At 36.3% G+C, this 23078-nt stretch overlaps 1 pseudogene; it reads right to left on the bottom strand.

Moving 5' to 3' along the window:
* Positions 1-11264: 11264 nt before the first annotated feature.
* Positions 11265-21819, bottom strand: LOC110591361 (annotated as a pseudogene).
* Positions 21820-23078: the final 1259 nt, after the last annotated feature.

Raw genomic sequence — 23078 nt, 5'->3', positions numbered from 1 at the left:
AGTTTCATTCTTCTGCATGTGGCTGTCCAGTTTTCCAGCACCATTTGTTGAAGAGACGGTCTTTTTTCCATTGGACATTCTTTCCTGCATTGTTGAAGATTGGTTGACCATAGAGTTGTGGGTCCATTTCTGGGTTTTTTATTCTGTTCCATTGATCTATGTGTCTGTTTTTGTGCCAGTACCACACTGTCTTGATGGTTACAGCTTTGTAATATAGCTTGAAGTCCGGAATTGTGACACCTCCAGCTTTTCTTTTCCTTTTCAGGATTGCTTTGGCTATTTGGGATCTTTTGTGGTTCCATGCAAATTTTAGGATTGTTTGTTTTAGCTCTGTGAAAAATGCTGATAGGGATTGCATTAAGTGTGTAGATTGCTTTGGGTAGCATAGACATTTTTAACAATGTTTGATCTTCCAATCCATGAGCATAGAATGTTTTTCCATTTCTTTGTGTCCTTTTCAATTTCTTTCACGAGTATTCTATAGTTTTCAGAGTACAGATCATTTACCTCTTTGGTTAGATTTATGCCTAACTATCTTATGGTTTTGGTGCAATTGTAAATAGGATTGATACCTTGATTTCTTTTTCTACTGCTTTGTTATTGGTGTATAGAAATGCAACAGATTTCTGCACATTGATTTTATATCCTGTGACTTTGCTAAATTCCTGTATGAGTTCTAGCAATTTTTTGGTGGAGTCTTTCAGGTTTTCTACATAGAGTATCATGTCATCTGCAAATAGTGAAAGTTTGACTTCTGTGTTGATTTGGATGCCTTTTATTTCTTTTTATCGTCTGATTGCTGAGGCTAACACTTCCAGTACTGTGTTAAATGGTAATGGTGAGAGTGGAACAATCCCTGTCTTGTTCCTGACCATAGTTGAAAAGCTCTCAGTTTTTCCCCATTGAGGATGATATTAGCTGTGGGTCTTCTGCATATAACTTTTATGATATTGAGGTGTGTTCCATCTATACCTACTTTGTTGAGGGTTTTTATCAAGAATGGATGCTGTATTCTGTGAAATGTTTTTTCTGCATATATTGAGAGGATCATATGGCTCTTATCCTTTCTTTTATTAATGTGGCGTATCACATTGGTTGATTTGCAAATACTGAACCACCTCTGAAGCCCAGGAGTAAATCCCACCTGATTGTGGTGAATAATTCTTTTAATGTACTGTTGGATTTGATTTGCTAATATCTTGTTGAGAATTTTTGCATCCATGTTCATGAGGGATATTGGCCTGTAATTCTCCTTTTTAGTGGGATCTTTATCTGGTTTTGGAATCAAGGTAATGCTTGCCTTGTAAAATGAGTTTGGAAGTTTTCCCTCCATTTCTATTTTTAGGAACAGTTTGAGAAGAATAGGTATTAACTCTTCTTTAAATGTCTGGTAGAATTCCCCTGGGAAGCCATTTGGCCCTGGACTTTCATTTGTTGGGAGAGTTTTGATTATTAATTCAATTTCTTTGCTGGTTATGGATCTGTACAAATTTTCTATTTCTTCCTGTTTCAGTTTTGGTAATTTTTAAGTTTCTAGGAATTTGTTCCACATTGCCCAATTTGTTGGCATATGCTTTTTCATAATATTCTCTTATAATTGTTTGGATTTCTGTGGTGTTGGTTATGATCTGTCCTCTTTCATTCATGGTTTTATCTATTTGGGTCCTTTTTCTTTTCTTTTTTGATAAGTCTGGCTAGGGGCTTATTAATTTTATTAATTCTTTAAAAAAATCAGCTCTTATTTTCATTGATCTATCCTCCTGTTTCTTTGGGGTTTTTTATTTCTATATCATTTATTTCTGCTCTGATCTTTTCTTTTTTTTTTTTTAAAGATTTTACTTATTTATTTGAGAGAGAGAGAGAGAGAGAGCACAAGCAAGGAGGGGGCAGGCAGAGGGAGAAACAGGCTCCCACTGAGCAAGAAGCCTGATGCAGGACTCAATCCCAGGATTCTGGGATCATGACCTGAGCTGAAGGCAGATGCTTAACTGACTGAGCCACTCAGGCATCCTTTCTGCTCTAATCTTTATTATTTCCCCTTTTCTTCTGGCTTTAGGCTTTATTTGCTGTTCCTTTTCTAGCTCCTTTAGGTGTAAGATTAGGTTGTGTATTTGAGACTTTTCTTGCTTCTTGAGGTAGGCCTGTATTGCAATATACTTCCCTCTTAGGACTGCTTTTGCTGCATCTCAAAGGTTTTGGACTGGTGTGTTTTCTTTTTTTTTTTTTTAAAGATTTTATTTATTTATTTATTAGACAGAGAGAGACACAGCGAGAGAGGGAACACAAGCAGGGGGAGTGGGAGAGGGAGAAGCAGGCTCCCCGCAGAGCAGGGAGCCCGATGCAGGACTCGATCCAGGGACTCCAGGATCATGACCTGAGCCGAAGGCAGTCGCTTAACCAACTGAGCCACCCAGGCGCCCCTGGACTGGTGTGTTTTCATTTTTATTTTCTTCCATGTAATTTTTAATTTCTTCATTAATTTCCTGGTTGACCTATTCATTCTTTAGTAGGATGTTCTTTAACCTCCATGTATTTGTGGTCTTTCCAAATTTTTTCTTGTGTTTGACTTCAAGTTTCATAGTGTTGTTGTCTGAAAATATGCATGGCATGATCTCAGTCTTTCTGTATGTGTTGAAGGCTGATTTGTGACCCATATGTAATCTATTCTGGAGAATGTTCCATGTGCACTTGAGATGAATGTGTATTCTGCTGTTTTAGGATAAAATGTTCAGAATATATCTGTTAAGTCCATCTGGTCCAGTGTGTTATTCAAAGCCATTGTTTCCTTGTTGACATTCTGCTTAGATGATCTGTCCATTGCTGTAAGTGGGATGTTAAAGTCCCCTACTATTATTGTATTATTGTCAATGAGTTTCTTTATGTTTGCTATTAATTGATTCATATATTTGGGTGCTCCCAAGTTGGGGGGCATAAATATTTAACATTGTCAGATCTTCTAGATTGATGGACTCCTTAATTATGACATAATGCTCATCTTCATCTCTTGTTATAGTCTTTGTTTTAAAATCTCATTTGAGGGTTTCTGGGTGGCTCAGTCCGTTGAGTGTCTGACTCTTGGTTTCAGTTCAGGTCATGATCTCATGGGTTATGAGATTGAGCCCCGTGTTGGGCTCTGTACTCAGCAGGGAGTCTGCTTGAGATTCTCTCTCTCCCTCTCCCTCCCACCCCTGTTCTCTCTCCCTCTCTCTAAAATAAATGAGTAAATCTTCAAAAAACATCTAATTTGTCTGATAGAATAATGGCTACTCCAGCTTTCTTTTAATATCCATTAGCATGATAGATCATTCTCCATATCCTCACTTTTAATCTGCAGGTGACTTTAGGTCTAAAATGAGTCTCTTGTAGGCAGTATATAGATGAATCCTTTTTTTTTTTTAAGATTTATTCATTCATTTGAGAGAGAGGGAGAGGCTGGCGGGAGGGGCAGAGGGAGAGAAAAGAGACAGACTCCTCAAGAAGACTCCCCATTGAGTGCAGAGCCTGATGCAGGGCTCAATCCCAGGACCCCAAGATTATGACCTGAGCTGAAATCAAGAGCCAGACACTTAATAGGCTGAACCACCCAGGTGCCTCTGGATCTTTTTTTTATTTTAATCCATTCTGATACTCTATGTCTTTTGATTGGTTCATTTAGTCCATTCACATTCAAAGTGATTATTCAGAGATATGAATCTAGTGCCATTGTGTTACCTGTAGAGTTGGTGTTTCTGATGATGTTCTCTGGTCCTTTCTAGTTTTTGTTGTTTTGGTCTTTCTTTCCTCCACAGAGTCCCCCTTAAAATTTCTTGCAGGGTTGGTTTTGTGGTCACAAACTCCTTTAGTTTTTGTTTGTTTGGGAAACTCTTTATCTCTCCTTTTATTTTGAATTGACAGCTTTGCTGGATATAGAATTCTTGGCTGCATTTTTTTCCCATTCAGCATGTTGAACATTTCCTTCCACTCTTTTCTGGCCTGCCAAGTCTCTGTGGACAGATCCACTGAGAACCTGATCTGTCTTCCCTTGTAGGATCCTTTTTCCCTTTGCTGCTTTCAGGATTCTTTCCTTGTCTGTGTATTTTGTGAATTTGACTATCATATGCCTTGGTGATGGCCAGCTTGTGTTGAATTTTCTAAGAACTCACTGAGTTCTTTAACTCTTAGTCGTGGTCAATTACCTTTCCCTCTTTTCTTCAGCTTCATTATTTTCCATAATTTTATCTTCTATATCACTGATTCGCTCCTCTGATTCATCCATCCTCATTTTTACGAATTGCATTTGTGTTTGCATGTTGGTTATAGCATTTTTAATTTTGGCCTGACTAGATTTTAGTTATCTCTGTAGTAAGGTATTCTGTAGTGTCTTCTATGCTTTTTTTCAAGCTCAGCTAGGATCTTTATAATCATTGTTTTAAATTCTAGGTCAGACATCTTACTTATATCTGTATTGGTTAAATCCCTGGCCATGAGTTTTACCTCATGTTCTTTCTTTTGGGGTTAATTCCTCCATCTCATTATTTTGTCTAGAAAAGAAAAGAAGAAAGAAAAAAGAACAACAAATACAAAGACAAACAAACAAAAAAACAACAAACCCAAACAGACTAGATCCTGGGTGTGTTTTGGTCTGTTAGAAGAATCTAGATCCCCAAATAAAAAAATAAAATAAAATGAAAATAGACCAAAATATATATATATGAAAATTACACATATAAAAATTTAAAAAATTAATAAAAAAATTTTTAAAAAGAATTGAAAATATAAGAAAATAAAAATAATAATAAAAATAGAAGAAACAAAGAATAAACATAAAAAGGAAGCTTGATCCTATTTCTCCTAGAGCTGAAGCTCTGCAGCACTCTATGATCAATAAACTTTGTGCAAGTGAGTTTGTGCTGGTCTTCTGGGGAGGGGCTGCTGGGCTGATTCTCTGGCTGACTTGTTTCAGTGGAAATGCACCTCCAGGCCTCTGGGAGGCCTCTGCGGCATAGCTCTTGTCTCCACTAGGTGGCGCTGAAGGTTTTTAACACTGATGGGTGGGGTGAAAATGGCTGTGCCCTACTCTTTAGCCTCAGAGTAGCCCCATACTCTTCAGTAAGCCCTCACAGAAAAGCAATCAATCACCCTATTTGTTTCCCTGGTTTCCTGTGAAACCTGCACTCGCCCTACCCATGTCCCAGCCTTTTTATCTCAGGCATGTGACTTTTGAGTTTCAAAACTCCAAATTTCAAGGGATACCTGTGGCAAGGACCCACACTGTTTTTCCAGGGGAGAGTCTCAAGTGCTTGCCTCCCATCCCAGGAAAGTGGTGGCAGGACCACAGGTCAGTTCACAGTTTATAGCAAAAAGCTAGCACCAAGACCTGCTACTCTCTGCCGGCTTCCTGGCTTTTATGCCTGGGAACAGCACAACACCTTGATGCCCATTTTTCCTGTGACTTAGGGGTTCCTCAGACTACTCTGTCATTCCTGGGATTCTGCCCCTCTTTGTCACCTGAGCATCTTTAATCCAGGCACCTCCCCCATGGTAGCGAATTTAGAAGTTCGATTTTGCGCTCTGCTGCTTCTAATACTTTGCGGTAGGGTCAGTAAGCAGGTTCCTTCCCCGTCTCCGCATCCACAGCTATGTCTCCTCCAAGTGAACTTCCACACCTCCTACCTTCCAAAACATAGTCCCCTTTCTACTTGTAGCCTTGCAGTTTTTGTTCTCTCAGACCTCTGATTGAGTTCTTGGGTGTTCAGAATAATTTGATAACTGTGTTTGAAGGTCAAAACAAGCTCAGGGTCCTCCTACTCCTCTGCCATCTTAACTCCCTTCCAAGACAAATACTTCATGATATCACATATATGTGAAATCTAAAAAAAGCGAACTCATAGACACAGAGAATGGAATGGTGGTTTCCAGAGATTGGGGTTTGGAAGAAACAGGGTAATTATAGTCAAAGGGTACAAACTTCCAGTTATAAGATGAATAAGTTCTGGGATCTAATGTGCAGCATAGTGATTATTATTAATAATGCTGTATTATACTTGAAAGTTGCTAAGTGAATAAATTTTATATTTTCTCATCACAAAAAACAAATGGTAGTTTGTGACGTTACAGAGGTGTTAACTAATGCTAAGATGGTAATCATTTGCAATATAAAAGTATATCAAATCACCTCAAACTAACACACTGTTGTATGTAATTATAGTTCAATAATGCTGGAAAATATTTATGATTTTAAAATAACACTAGTATATGATTTAAAAATCCCCTAAATAAAACATTCTTCTGAATTATATATGTTATGTACCACAGAAGAGCTAAGGCCTTTGACCCTCAGTCAATGAATTCATCCGTTATCAATATTACTCTCACAATGTTATTGGGTGCATCCTGGCCTGAGTGTCAACAATTTTGCTCTTTATTAGGAAAAAAGGTGCTTGTTTTTTGTTTTCTTAATTTTAGTAAGTCTGGAAAAATAAGAGAGTGTACTTTTTCTCAGATGAGTTCTGTAGTCACTACATGTGTACATTATTATAAACTTGTTACAAAGTTTCCTCAGTTTCTGCTTTCATTTGTCGACTCAAAGACTATTCCAAGTTGTTTGAACTGCTTAAGAAGGTATTGACTTCCCTTTCTGGCTATAATGGCATACCTGGGGCCAGACTAACCTTCTACCATAAATAACTAGAAAACTGGACAAATTATGATAACAACTATTTTCAGATGAAATATACGTATCACAGAAATTGATAACTAAGAGAGGGTAAATGAATAAGGTGAACCCTAAGATCTCTTGAGCTTTCCAAGTATAGAAACATTCCAGATTACACTGAGGAAGAACAGGATCTCCAGAAGAAACTAAGAAAAAGAAAGTGGAGTTTGAGGAGACTAAACCTTTGGAATAGAAACACATAATTTGGAAATTCAAAATAGCCTCCACTATTATCTACTGAAAAATTAAGCTATTCAGAGAGGGCTTTGTTTTGACATGTTAAAGTCAGTTTTCACACATGGCCTTAAACTGTATTCACTTTAATATCACTTTTGTAGCTCTCAGCCTTGTCAGCTATTTACACTGAACATTCCAGGTTGGTGGAATGTGACCTTTTAGCAGGGCCAATGCAGATAATAAGATAAACTCACTGGGGTGTCCGGGTGGCTCAGTGAGTTAAGAGTCTGACTTCTGTGCAGGTCATGATCTCAGGGTCCTGGGATTGAGTCCCACATCGGGCTTCCTGCTCAGCAGGGAGTCTGCTTCACCTTCTCCCTCTGCTCCCTTCCCCCCACACCTGTGTTCTCTCTCTCCAAAAAAAATAAAAGATAAACTCATTAACAGTATAAGTAGCTATTTCTGTCAGGGTAAATAGTCAGATGGAGGGATTCAATTTAGGAAACTGGCCCACAGGCATCTAGTTGTTTACTCAAAAGTGCCATATCAAGCACTCAGTGTTTGATTCTATTGCTAGCAGATTTGATACTCTAGACACTCAATGTTGGGAATAGTTAGATCAACTTTGGTAAATGGGGGTATATACATTGAGGTCTATGCATAGCCTCATTCTGTTACCACAGTCACTTTGCTAATTTGCTCTTGTGGTCAGCACTGTGGTGGTTGATGATAGAGGTTGGCTGATGTCAACTGGCTGACTCGTTTTGCCTTTTTTATTGTTTAGCACCTGTTCTGTGATGGATGTTGTCTGGTGGGCATTAACATGGTGTCACATGGTTGAGGGCTCCGTCTCTTAACAGAGCCCTGTAGCATGCCAGGACTTGATTTTCCAGTCCATGTAGTTCTTCAGTCCAGATGGCATTGTCTTGCTGAGTTTTGATTCTCGCGTTATACTTGCCACAGATTCCACACAGCTTCTTCTCTCACTACTGATTTTTTTTTAAGATTTTATTTATTTATTTGACAGAGAGAAACAGTGAGAGAGGGAACACAAGCAGGGGGAGTGCGAGAGGGAGAAACAGGCTTCCCGCTGAGCAGAGAGCCTGACGCGGGGCTTGATCCCAGGACCCTGGGATCATGACCTGAGCTGAAGGCAGATGCTTAATGACTGTGCCACCCAGGCGCCCCACTACTGATTCTTTTAATACCATAAAACATACCTAGTAATACAGCCTAAGACAGCCTAGACCTACTGCAGAGTACTTTCCTGCTCTGGAACCACGTAAAATTAGTAGTCTCTTATGTTACCTGTTATGTTAGCCAGTAAATGGAATATGCTTACTTTAATTCCTGAAAAGACCTACAAGTCACTGTCTTCCTTTTAATGGTATCAACCAATGAAAGACAAAACTAAAAGCTGCAAAATAAAATGTGTGCGTTTATTTGGGATATTAGGAATTGCAATGGGGGAGACATAGAGTTGACTAAAATCAATATGGTACTTTGGAGAGACAAAGGAGGTTAGAGTTTTTAAAGAAGAAAGACAATAAGTTGTCTTGAATGAAATCTGATTGGTTTTGGCATAGCTGTAGTACACTAATCTATATATGATTGGTTGCTAGGGCAAATGCTAGGCAGAAAGTCCATTTATGTCTGTTCTAACATGCAGCAGATGCCTTGGCTTTTAGCTGAGTTCTGCAACAACGCTGAGAATTAGAGACAGGAGATGTGCATAGACCCTACTTCCTCCATGTCCTCATGGCTCCATTTTAAATAACCCTTTTAGCAATGTTTATTCTATTTCATTTTATTCTCTCCATTATCAATAGAGAGAAAGGTAAAATGTGAAAATCTGTTCTCTATTTGGGAATGATAACCTCAAATACCCTTAACTACTGGATCTCAATTTTTTATTGATGTGCTGGGGTTTGTCTCATATTTCCTGGATCTCATGTGTTTTATACAGGCCTCCAAAATCCCAGCCACTTCTTGAACATCCTGTCTCATTTGCATAATGTCATCAACATAGTGGGTTATTGCAGTTTCTTGAAGGTAATCCATATCTCTTTGGTCTATCATAGGAGGGAAGAGGAGAAAGTTTATTTTATATAATCCTGAGGCAGAAATGTAAATGTGTGCCATTGACTGCTCCAAGAGAATGGAAATTGTAAAGAATGAGAAATGTTTCTCATCCTCATTCTAGATAGGAATGGAAGAGAGCACTTCACCAAATCAATGTCCTCATACAATGTACTCGAAGATGAGTTAATCTGATCTATCAGGGATTTCACATTGGTACAGAAGCTGGGATTGGAACAACTACTTGGTAGAGTTTCCAGAAGTCTACTATCAGTCTCCAGGATCTGTTGGTTTTGCAGGGGCCATACTGTTAATCGATGGAGATGTAATGGAGTCCATCATCCTACATCCTTTCAATTCTTTGAGAATCTAAGATCTTTAACTTAAGATCTTTAATTTCTACCATCCCCAGAAATGTGATGTTATATTCTATTTGTACTTTGGCTGTGGTTAAGGTGGTGGTGGAAGGAAGATGTTTCAAGGATATAGTGGGTTGAATAGCGGTCCTTCCAAAAATATGTCCAAGTTGTAACCCCCAGAATCTATGAAAGTGAACTTATTTAGAGAAAGAGTCTTTGCAGTATAATTAAGAATATCAAATAAGTTCATACTAGATTTAAGATGGGCTCTAAATCCAATGTCAGGACTACTTATAAGAAGAAAGACTGAGGTAGATTTAGATAAATGCAAAGGAAAAGGTAGTGTGAAGATAGAGACAAAGATGGAGGGGAGTCATAGCCAAGGAACACCAAGGGTTGTCTCGGTAGCCATCAAAAGGTAGGATAGAGGCATGGAATGGATTCTTTCCCAAAGCCTGAACTTTGATTTCAGATTTCTAACCTCCAGAACTACAAACCAATAAATTTCTATTGTTTTAAGCCACTAAATTTGTGGTAATTTGATACAGCAGCTTTAGGAAACTAATGAAAAGTGCTTCTATTTGCCTTTTTTCCACTATGATCTCATCCCATAGGCCGAGGTTGCAATTTGGGGCTTGTGCCAATGACAAAGTACATCTATTCATTATATATTTCAGGGACTGAGAAAATCACCAGTTGGGATGCTATTGTCCGTTTGGGAAAAAATTGAGGGGATCATTAGCAAGTACATGTACTGTGATGTTACAGGATTTTTCCTCTGGAGAACCCAGTCTCTTCATCAATCAGTATCACAACCACTAGTGCCTTTTCTTTCAAAAGTATATAGACCCATTCACCATTGCTGAAAGTAGTAAAAGTTTCACAGTTATCACAATTCAGGGACTAACTCTGTCTTACCTCAACAGTGGAGTATTAGGTAAGTGAATTGTTTATTTATTACATTTTCCCTGCAGTAGTTAAATAGAAACCTTATTTGATTTGTGCGTATTATATAATAATAATAATAAATGTTTATTTTTAAAAATTTTTAAAATTTTAATATTTATATTTTGTATTATATTTTATATTATATTTTAATTTTTATTATTTTTTAAAAATTTTATTATTTTATAATATATGTTTCTATTAATATATAATATGTTTTATTTTATTTATATATATGAATATAAATTATATATGTAACATATAATATATAACATATGTAACATGTTATACATTACATAACATAACACATATTATATAACACATAACATGTTATATATTATATGTTATGTATATATCACATATATGTTATATATAATTTATATTGTTATATATATCATATAACATAATTTATAACATATAACATAATTTATGTTATATATATAGTGTTATATATAATTTATAACATGTTACATATATATATAATGTATATTTATATATATAACTAAAAATATTTTATATCTTTTAGGGGTAGTGAAGAAGTGGAAATATGATAGTTTCTCAGTTAAGATGTATTTAGACCATTATAGACAGCTTGTGCAAAGTAACCTGTAATACTCTAGACCTCCCTCCAGTTAAACATTGGTCCACTATATTTACATTCTTAGGTCTTGTTTATTTAAAGAACAACATATGCACTGTGTTTTTCACAAATCCTAATGTCTATGTTATTTACTGCTGTATAATCCGCCATCTTACATCTTAGGTTTTAAACCAGCAAATATTATTTTCTCATTATCTTGTGGACCAGTAATTTGGGCTGGGCTCAGGGAAATGTTTCTTCTTTGGGGCTTACCTGGGCTCACTCATTATTATGCAGTTAGCTATCAGCTTAGCTAAGGAGAAATGGTCTAGGACTAAGTGTCACTCACATGGCTAAGGTTTGCTAGATTAACAGGACACTCTGATTCTCACTTCATGTGGCCTTTTCAGAGGGCCAAACTTAGAAAGATCTATTCCTTCCTTTTCTTCTTTCCTGTTTTACCAAATTTTTGACAAGAGAACAAACAACATTTTGCGACCAAGAATATAGCAGTTGCCACACAGGCCAGCAGGAACCCAATCACATCCAAAGAGTGGTACTGGAACCAGGTGAGGTTGTGGGCAGCTGGCTGCAGGTGCTTGGATCCTTTGTGGCACATGACAAACTCAATCCAGAAGACTGCTTGATCCAGGGACTTCACAGGTTGATCATGGTGAATCCTTGATAACCACGTAGCATTCTGTTTATAACTGGAAGGCAAATACAAAGAAATTAATGAAATTTTGTTAAAGTTAGTTTTGTAATACGTGTTCTAAAAATTAAACAATATAAGGTCCATAGAAATTGTTGTTATATGAACTCTGCTCTTTGCATAGGATTTTAACAAGTATAGTGGGGAAATTGAAAAAGAACTATATTATTAACATAATATGGTTAATTTAGACAGAAAAAATCAGAATATACCTGTTATTAATTTAAGTCTTTTTTTTTTTTCCCCAAGAAGGAAGTTTAGTACTGTATGAACTATCACTTCCAGGAGATTTCCCAGATCAAGTTAGTGAATGACCTAAGATTGTGGGAAAAGATCCACTGAAAGGTTCTTAAGCATGACTGCTAACATTTTCTCATACGGTGCATAACACAACCAATGATAATCCTTTAGAAAGCACTAGTACTTATGAAGGATCATTAATGACTCTTCTCAAAGCACTGAGAAGATCTGCACTTATCATTGTATTGATGTTCACCTCCACAGCTGCTCCTTTGATCTTCATATGGAAGACGTTTTTGTGCTGATCAGCAAACATGGGAACTCCCACAATAGGGACTCCATGATAAATAGCTTCATAGATCCCATTTATTCCACCATGAATGAGAAAAGTTTTGGTTTTGTAATGACCTAGTTAGGGGTTATAGTGAGAAGTGGGTGAGGATTTCATTATAATAGGTTAACAGGATTTCAGAGACAGAAGGGGAAAACCTATGGGATAAGTTAATGAAAGAGGCAGTATTTTCTACAGAGTCTAAGCACATTGCTACTACAGAAAATTGCTATCCCAGGAAAAGGAAGCATTAATTCCTTCTGTGTGGCCTGAATTTTTTTTTAATTTTAGCAAGTATGAATCTATAAAAGTAATGACCACATCTTTAATTGTATCATTCAAAATTGAGGTAAAATGAGAAACACTTAAAAATTGTTAAATATCAGTTGAATTTATTAACTGTTAAACAATTATTCATCTTATCCATCCTCCAACTCTACAACTTTAATTCCCCCTGATCTTACCAAGATTATTCTAGGTATCCAATCATGGAGCTGAGTATTTGTTCCTAATGTGGCCAGTTTATTTTCTTTGTATCTCCATAAAATCTGTAGAAGGCAGTGCATATATTTCACAATTAAAACCACAGGATAATGACATCTTAAGGTTGTAGAGTTACTTATAAGTTAAGCATCCACCTTGTTTTAGGTGACAGTTGAGAGAAGAGTATATAGGTTTTGGGGAGGGTATGTGTTGTGGGGAGCACTGTGTTTTGTGTAAGATTCATGAATCACAGACCTGTACCCCTGAAAGAAATAATACATTATATGTTAATTTAAAAAAAAAGAGAGTAGAGGCGCCTGGGTGGCTCAGTTGGTTAAGCGACTGCCTTCGGCTCAGGTCATGATCCTGGATCCCTGGATCGAGTCCCGCATCGGGCTCCCTGCTCGGCAGGGAGCCCGCTTCTCCCTCTGACCCTCCCCACTCTCATGTGCTCTCTCTCTCAAATAAATAAATAAAATCTTAAAAAAAAAAAAACATTTAAAAAAAAAGAGAGTATATAGGTGTAAACACTGAAAGACATAGTGGGACTGTTTATAACCACTTTTTAAAAAGGGCTTGCACTAGTCCTCTATTAAGGATACATTTTGTCTGTTGTCACTTAAACTTATTTATTATTATTTTTTAAAATTGAATTATAGTTGACACACAGTGTTACATTAGTTTTAGATGTATAACATTGTGATTAGACAAGTTTATACCTTATGCTATGCTGACCATAAGTGTAGCTACCATCTGTCAGATTGGTTATCTTTTCCTGCTCCTTTTACTTCTTTTTTCTTTATTTTTATTTTAGGTAAAAATGACATAGTGGGTTTGCTGATATTGCATTGTTCAACAAAGTATCTTGTTTATAATTAGCATTTCAACTGCCTTTTAATTCTAGAAAGCTCTAATTAATTAGAAAGACTATATGAATGTAGACTTCGGCTTTCATGTTCAACTGCAATGGATCAAATCCTAAAACAACCAAAGATGTGGAAGATATTTTTGAGCATGATTCAGCTCTATCTTTCTTATGTCAGTTCTACCTTTTCCTAGTCCTTGGAGTGAATACACTTCAGAACTATCTGGGGAGAAGTCAGCACAGGCCTTAAGATTTCAAATACTAAAACACGAGCAGTATGCTTAATGTTTCATCTCTATTGTATTAAAAACAAATGATTCCAAAAAGATATGTTTCCATAATAATGGCAAGGCTCAGTAGGCAGGGCTCAAGTGTGCCAATGCATGTTACTGTAATGTTTACAAATTTTTACTAATACGGCTACCTGTTATGTTACATGTAAAATGAGATTTAATTTTAAATGGAAAGACACCATTAGCCACACTCTCTTTCCAGTTGGTAAATAGCTGCCCAGCAGAATCAAAGGTTATACTTACCTTTTGTGGAATCAGGGCATAGGCTGCAGTAATGAGGTTGGCCTTTTTTTGTGTGAGATTTTGGATAACTGTACCCAGAGGAAAACACCACAATATGATCTTCACCTGAGTTCTGGACAAATTCTTCTATTTCCTGAAGAAAAAAAATTTCTTTGTATTACAAAGATGCAGCATCATAGGGAATAAAATAAAGTTCACTTGCACGTGTAAAATGAAGATTCAAGAGGCGTGGTTAGGCTGTTTGTATCTTTGACACCTAGAGCCAACCAGTCGCTTTCTCTCTTTTTGCCATCGAAGTCTCTTTAAGAAGAAGTATGTGTCTAAAACTTATGGCTTAAGTACATAATCATCGATTACTGAATAGCTATGGAACCAAGCCGTTATACAAAAGGATAAGGTGATAAGAATACACTTTTCATGATTGATGGACACCATTATTCACCAGGTTTAATTTTATTAAAAACTGAGTGATTTGCAAACTTTTAAAAGATATTCCTCAAAAGAAAGCCCTGAAATGGGTCTGAATTGGGCTTCTGAAATTATTATTGTAACAGTTTATATTAATAAATTATTACTGTGTTGATCTGCCCTTTTTAAAAAATATGGTTTCCATGGTAACTTTCTTACATTTAGGTATTCCCTTATTAATAGGGCTAAGAAAATATTTATTAGCATTGTGATATATAGTAATGTACTGTAAAAGGAGATAACACATTTAAACTGCCTCTATAATTATAAACTACTTTTAGGGGACAATGATTGTCTGTCATCCTATTTATAAAAGCTCCCACCTCAATAGGCATGACTTATATATCCTTAATTTGAGACTCAGCAAAGAACTGATATGTAGTTGCCTCTCTAAATTAAAGCCCTGCCATTTGTATTTATGCAAGTTGGCTGCTGCAAACTCTGGGGTTGGGCCAGTCACATCTTATTATATAAGAATAATATCCTTTAGACATGTGTCATGTATTCTCTATGAAAACTTTTGTGGCATCTCTGAAATAACCATGTTCTCAAATTAAAAGCTATTAAGTGATCAGAGAAGAGATGACATCAAAGTTGAGAGTAAACTTGCATTTTCAGCTTTGCTAGTATTAGCAGATAATTTTGGACATTCCAGAAATTATTATTTTAATACTTATATTGATTCATGTCCCCAAATACATGAAGTTTGAATTAAATTTTATATATGTATCATATGTATATATATATATACTAAATTCATTGGATTCTTGATCAGAGGAACCCTCATTGCTTTTTTCTTGTTTTTATTTTTAATTCCAGTTAATTAACATATAGTGTTATATTAGTTTCAGGTATACAATATAGTGATTCAAGAATTCCATACATCACCTGGTGCTCATCATGACAAGTGCATTCCTTAATCCCCATCACCTATCTAACCTATCCCCCCACCCAACTCCCTTCTGGTCACCATCACTTCTCTATAATTAAGAATCTGTTTCTTGGTTTGTCTTGCTCCCTCTTTTTTTCCCCTTTATTCATTTGTTTTGTTTCTTAAATTTCATATATGAGTGAAATCATATGTTATTTGTCTTTCTCTAACTGACTTATTTTGCTTAGCATTATACTCTCTAGCTCCACCCATGTCATTGCAAATTGCAAGATTTCATTCTTTTTATGGCTGAATAATATTCCATTGTATGTATATACCACATCTTTATCCACTCATCAATCAGTGGACACTTGGGCTGCTTCCATATCTTGGTTATTGTAAATAATGCTGCTATAAATATAAGGGTGTGTGTTACCCATTGAATTAGTGTTTGTGTCCCCTCATTGTTTTTTAATCTCTGTATCCAGTGTTAACCTCACATAACAACCATAAGCCATGATTGGTACTCATGCTGCACAAACTTCTTATCAGTAGGTAAATTGAACTTGTAAGGGGATAATTTTCCTCCCTTTCATCATCTTATCTGAGATGATTTTCTGAAATTATGTGACTTTCATTTTGTGTGTGTGTGTGTAAAAGTGGAAATTCAATGATAAATTATTTAGAATGGGAGGTTATCTAGAGAGCCAGAGAAATTGTCACCTCTCTTCTGATATCTCTAGTTAGAAATCAGTTCATTATATTAAGTCTTAATAGAGTTTGGTTTGCAGCTGTAACTTGATTGGTAAGAAAAAGGGCATTCATAATCCTGAAATGAAATTTCATCAATATACATTTTACTAGAAATAGAAATCAAGAATTCTGGAAACATCATTTATCCTGCAATCTTCTTAAAAGGATTTGGTTAAGATTCTCACAGTACAAGTAAATAAAGATTTTCTTCCTCACTCTTTATGGATAGTTAAATAGCTCCTCTTTTGTTTCTCAATACCATTTCCTTCCAATATCCCTGGTACTCCACATATTTTTCTTGGAAGCCTTAAAAATGTGGTATATAATTTTATTTTTCATTTCAAAAGGAACCCGTTACCAGATTGGTAAAAAAAAAAATCAATCCAAATTTGGAATTTTTCTCATTTTCATGAACTCTCCTTTATGCTGATGACTCTCAATATTTCCTTTGCTGTTTGCTAAGCTTTAGACCTCTATTACCCAAATGACTTCTAGAAAATTCTACATGAAAATTCTACTGAGTAGGATTACTCCTCTAAGTGGTCACAAAATAGAGCTCATTGTATTAATTTTAAACAAATTGTAACTCTATGTGTTTCCTATATCATTAGAAGCCATCACTATCAAATAAACATTCAAAATGGAAATCCAGGAGCCTTCCTTCTTTCCTTACTTTCCCTCAACTGTTAATTTCCTTTCGTTCACTAAATACTGTGGAACCTATCCCAAAATGCCTCATGAAAGCATGCTATCTCTCTACCATTATGATAAGTGCCTGTGTTTATAACTCCATCAGCTTGTTTAGGAAGACTACAGCAGTCTCCTTAGTGATTTTCATGGCTCTAGTTTCCTGTCACTTCAATCCATTATCCACTCTATAGAAATAATATTTTGAGATGTACTTCAATCATGCCATTTTTCAGTCTAATTTCTCAATAGAATGCCTAAAACACCTTTTTGTAACTTAAGAGCCCTCCTGACATGGAAAATGGAAATGGAGTGGCCAACCAAAGATGTTCAGTATCATGTCTTTGTTGCTATGACTGTAATCTTTAAAGGAAGATCAGGAATCATATCATAAGGAATATAAAAATCTTTCAACATAACAGTCTTACCTTAGGTAAAGGTATGGTGGGCTTGCTGTGAAATTCTCTGACAAATTTAAAATTAAGTAGGTATGGATGAGGAAATTCAAAATCCCAATATGTTTGAATTAGCCAAATTTCAGCTTTCCTCAGAGTCTCCCATAAGTAGTGGGTCTTCCTGGAGAAGATGAAGGATTGGGTGGAAAGATTAGCCTATAAGTTAAATGAGAAAATTCCATCACCAATTTACTGATAAGCTATTAAGGGAAAAATAAGTTTAGGTCTTTTAGAATAATATGGCTTATATATGTGAAATGAAAGGGAGCATTAATGCAACAGTATGGAATAAAAGAAAGAGAAAAAGAAAGGAAAACATAGTTATATGTAAGTTTATTTTCACAACAGAAAATAAACCAAGGGCTAGAAGGAGGAAGATGGTGGAGGAGTAGGGGACCCTAGTTTCATCTGGTCCCTGGAATTCAGCTAGATAGCTATCAAATCATTCCAAACACCTGTGAACTCAACTGGAGATCTAAGAAAAGAATTGTTGCAATTCTACAAACAGAAAAATGACCACTTTTTGCAAGGTAGGAGGTGTGGAGAAGTGAATCCAAGGCAATGTATGTGAAGATAAACCATGGATGGAGGGAGCCTCTGTCAGCTGGCTACCAGAAAGTGATATAGCAGAGGAGCACAAAATTGGACCTTTTAGAAATCGGCTCTGGTGGAAGACTCCCTGCCTGAAAGGCACTCAGGTGGCAAAGAGGGGCAGAATCCTAGGTGAGACAGTGTGGTCTCAGGATCCCTGAGGTCACAGAAAGAATGGATGTGCCTGAGTGTGGCAGAGTTCACAGACATCAGAGCAGGGAAGCAGGCTGCAATCAACAACCCCAGGAGTGGGCTTGTAGCTCCATGTTGCCATAAACCATGAACCACGCCATGATTGGGTGACCACTCTCCAAGCAGGGGCCCAACAAATGGCAGAACCATGGCGAGATCTCCCTCCACCCCCTGGGAGGAGCAGCACAGTTGCAGGCCACAAGAGTCTGCAAAGTTTGGAGACTCGAAACAAGGTTGCGTGCTGGAGATAAAGATGCTTGGTCACAGGCTGGGTGAACACAGAGTGTGAATGGAAACCAAGGAGACAAGCGTGATTAACTGCTTTTCTGTGAGAGCTCACTAGAGAGTGAGGGGCATGAACTTTCAGCTCCCAGACTAGAGTGGGGTGCCTCCATTTTCATCCCCCTCACCTGCTCCAGATCTCCAGAGTAGCTTACATTGAGCCCAGCCCCCTGGCAAGGGTGGTGCAGTTTTGCTGGGGGACAAAGACACCTGAGAATCAGCATAACAGGCCCCTCCCCCAGAAGACCAGTAGGAACTTCCAGCTAATAGCAAGTTTACCAATCACACAGAACTGTAAAACTCCAGTGCTAGGAGAAATTAGTATATGGAGTTCATGGTTTTTTCTCATGATTCTTTAGTCTTTCAAATATTTTTTTTTTCCTTTTCAACTAATTTCTTATTTTATCAACTCTTTTTAATTTTCATTTTTACATTTATTTTTAATATATATATATTTTCATTTTTGGCTTCCTTTCATTGTATTCAATTTTACTTTTGTATATATATAAGTTTCTCTTTACAATTTTGGGATCTAGTTTCTTCTTACAAACAGATCAAAATACATCCAGGATCTAGTGTATTGCTCTATTCTACTCACTTGTTTGATTATATATTCTCTCTCATTCTCTCTCTCTCTCTCTCTCTCTCTCTCTTTTTTTTTGTTTCTGATCTCTTTTGATCTGTTTAGGGTAAATTTTTCCAGGGTTGTTGCTATTTTTGTATTTTGTTCTCTCATTTATCTATTCTCTGGACATAATGACAAGATAGAAGAACTCACCCCCCCCAAAAAGAACGTGAGGCAGTACTGACTGCCAGGGACTTAATCAATATGGATTTAAATAAGATGTCAAACTAGAATTCAAAATAATTATTATAAAGATACTAGCTGAGCTTGAGAAAAACATAGAAGACATTTCTAGAGAAATAAAAGATCTAAAATTTAGTCAGGTTGAAATCAAAAAGGTTATTAATGAGATGCAATAAAAATGGAGGCTCTAGCTGTTAGGATAAATGAGGCAGAAGAGAGAATCAGTGGTATAGAAGACAAAATGAGGAAAATAAAGAAACAGTGAAAGGGAGATTAAATAACTACTGGATCATGAAGGAAGAATTTGAGAGACAAATAATACCATAATGCAAAACAATATTAGAATAATTGGGGTCCCAGAGGGAAGAGGAGAGAGAGGAGCAGAAGGTATATTTGAGCAAATTATAGCTGAGAACTTCCCTAATCTGGGGAAGGAAATGGGAATTCAAGTCCAGGAAGCAGAGAGAACCTCCTCAAAACCAACAAAACTAGATCAACACCTTGACATATTATAGTGAAGCTTGCAAATTTCAGAGACAAAGAGAAAATCCTGAAAGCAGCTCAGGACAAGAGGCCCTTAACCTACAAGGGTAGAAACATAAGGCTGAGCGCAGACCTGTCCACAGAGAACTGTGGCAAGGTACTGGCATGATATATTCAGGGTGGTAAATGGGAAAAATATGCAGCCAAGAATACTTTATTCAGCAAGGCTGTCATTCAAAACAGAAAGAGAGATAAAGAGTTTCCAGAACAAACAGAAACTAAAAGAATGTGATCACTAAACAAGCCCCACAAGAAATATTAAAGGGGATCCTTTAAGCAAAGAGAGAGCCCAAAAGTAACATAGGTCAGAAAGGAACAGAGACCATATACAGAAACAGTAACTTTACAGGTAATACAGTGGCACTAAATTCATATCTTTTAATAGTTACTCTGAATGTAAATGGGCTAAATGCTCCAATCAAAAGACACATGGTATCAGATTAGATAAACAAGCAAGACCCATCCATATGCTGTCTAAAAGAGACTAATTTTAGACAAAGTCACCTCCAGATTGAAATTGAGGGGGTGGAGAACCATTTATCATACTGGGGTAGCAATCCTTATAGGAGACATATTAGATTTTAAACCAAAGAGTGTAATAAGAGATGAAGAAGGACACTAGATCATATTAAAGAGTCTATCCAACAAGAAGATCTAGCAATTGTAAATATTTATGCCCCTAACATGAGAACAGCCAATTAGTTAAATAACAAAATTAAAGAAACATATTGATAATAACACAATAATTGCAGGGTACTTTAACACCCCACTCAGAGCAATGGACAGATCATCTAAGCAGAAGATCAATAAGGAAACAAGGGCTTTGAATGACACACTGGACCAGATGAACTTCACAGATATATTCAGAGAATTCCATCCTAAAGCAACAGAATACACATTCTTCTCAAATGCACATGGAACTTTCTCCAGAATAGATCACATACTGGGTCACAAATCAGATCTCAACAGGTACCAAATGATTGAGATTATTCCCTGCATATTTTCAGACCACAGTGCTTTAAAACTTGAACTCAGTAACAAGAGGAAATTTGGAAGGAATACAAATACATGATGGTTAAAGAGCATTCTAATAAAGAATGAATCGTTCAACCAGGAAATAGAAATATAAACCAAAAGTATGGTAGAACAGATCAATGAAACTAGAAGCTGGTTCTTTGACAGAATTAATAAGATCAATAAACCCCTAGCCAGACTTATCAAAAAGAAGAGAAAGGACCCAAATAAATAAAATCATGAATGAAAGAGGAGAGATCACAACCAACAACAAGGAGATACAAACAATTATAAGAACATATTATAAGCAACTATATGCCAACAAATTAGGCAATCTGGAAGAAATGGATGCATTCCTAGAAACATATAAACTACGAAAACTGAACAGACCCATAACCGACGAGGAAATTAAAGCAGTAATCAAAAATCTCCCAGCAAACAAGAGCCCAGGGCCAGATGGCTTCCCAGGGAAATTCTACCAAACATTTAAAGAACTAATACCTAGTCTTCTAAAGCTGTTTCAAAAAAATAGAAATGGAAGGAAAACATCCCAACTCTTTCTATGAGGCCAGCATTACCTTGATCCCAAAACCAGACAAAGACCCCACCAAAACGAGAATTATAGACCAATTTCCCTGATGAACATGGATGCCAAAATTCTCACCAAGATACTAGTCAATAGGATCCAACAGTACATTAAAAGGATTATTCACCATGACCAAGTGGGATTTATTCCTGGGCAAGTAAGTGTGGTTCAACATCCACCAAAAAAAAAAAAAAAAGCAGAAAAAGCATTTGACAAAGTACAGCATCCTTTCTTGATTAAAACTCTCCACAGTGTAGGGATAGAAAGAACATACCTCAATATAATAAAAGCCATATACAAAAAACCCACAGAGAATATCATTCTCAAAGGGGGAAAAAACAGAGAGCTTTTCCTCTAAGGTCAGGAACACAACAGGGATGCCCACTCTTACCACCTTTGTTCAACATAGTACTAGAAGTCCTAGCCTCAGCAATCAGACAACAAAAAGAAATAAAAGGCATTCAAATTTGCAAAGAAATCAAACTCTTACTCTTCGTAGATGACAAGCTTTCATATTAATAGATGAATTTGGGAAAAGGGGAAGAGTATAATTTTTCCCATCTTGCATCATTGAGATGGCTTTGTGAAGAATCATGAATCATAGTGTGGTGTGTGCATGTGCATGTGAATGTCTGTGTATTTATGTGTGAAAAATGGAGGTAGAAGGAAAAATATAATATTATAGAATGGGAGATTATTTAGAGAGCCATGAAAAATGTCATATCTCATTTTTTATGTCTAATAAATATTGATTCATTATTCCTACAATAGCAAATCTCAGTAGAGGTTGGATTGAAATTATAACTTGACTGGGTGGGGGAAAAGAAGATATTCAGAATCTTGAAATAAAATTTCAAATATCAATACACATTTTGCCATTAACAAAAATCAAGAGCCCTCCTTGGAACACTATTTACCTTGAAATCTTCTCAAAGAGATTTTACTCATATTCTACAACCCAAGCAAAAGATAACCCCTCTCCATGGTCCCTATTATTAGCTGAATACAGTATTGTTACCCTATTTCATTACTATCTTTTCTTTCTCAATACTGTTTCTTTCCAAAATCCCTAACACTCCACATATCTCTTTTGAAGACTTGGAATGTGTTGTACAATTTTCTTTTTTACTTAAAAAAAAATCTACCATCACACTGATAAAGAACCAACCGATGTTTAGGTCTCTCATTTCTATAAAGTCTCCTTTATGCTGTTAACCCCCAACCTATTTCTTTTACTATTTTCTGAGGTTGAGACCTTGTGTTATCCAAATGACTTCTAAGAATCTCTACCTAAATATCACTTTGGCTCTTTAAAGTGAATAAATTCAAAAGAGAACACAGCATATTAATCTCAAAGAAGTTGTTCCTCCCAGTTGTTTTCTATTTCTGTAAAAGTCAACTCTGTTCAAATACACTCACAAGGTAGAAATCCCAGAATCCACCTTAATTCCTTCTCTTCGCTGGACACATTCCTTTCACTGAACTTTTCTCTATGAAAACAAAATCTGGTAGGAGCTCTTAAAAGGCACATATTCTAATTTCTGTTGTTGATAAATGAGCAAAAATAGCCATGTTAATAGTAGACAAATACAGAAAGACATAATGGTCATAAACTTCTCAATATTATTTTCATACCCATGTTTATAATTCCTTTGTTTGGATCATTACTCATTTTTCATAGAGAAAAGTACAGTGTTTAACTTATTAACTACCATATCCTCTGTAATAACACAATGATTCTCCAAAATTCTTCCATGTTTTCTCTAAAAATATTTGTTGAATGAGTGAAAGAAATGAATATTGAATTAAGTTTCATATTTCTAGTCA

Source organism: Neomonachus schauinslandi, chromosome 2 (assembly GCF_002201575.2).
Source record: "Neomonachus schauinslandi chromosome 2, ASM220157v2, whole genome shotgun sequence".
Taxonomy (NCBI): domain Eukaryota; kingdom Metazoa; phylum Chordata; class Mammalia; order Carnivora; family Phocidae; genus Neomonachus; species Neomonachus schauinslandi.
The sequence above is the reverse complement of the archived record's forward strand: the minus strand, read 5'-3'. Positions and strand labels throughout refer to the sequence as shown.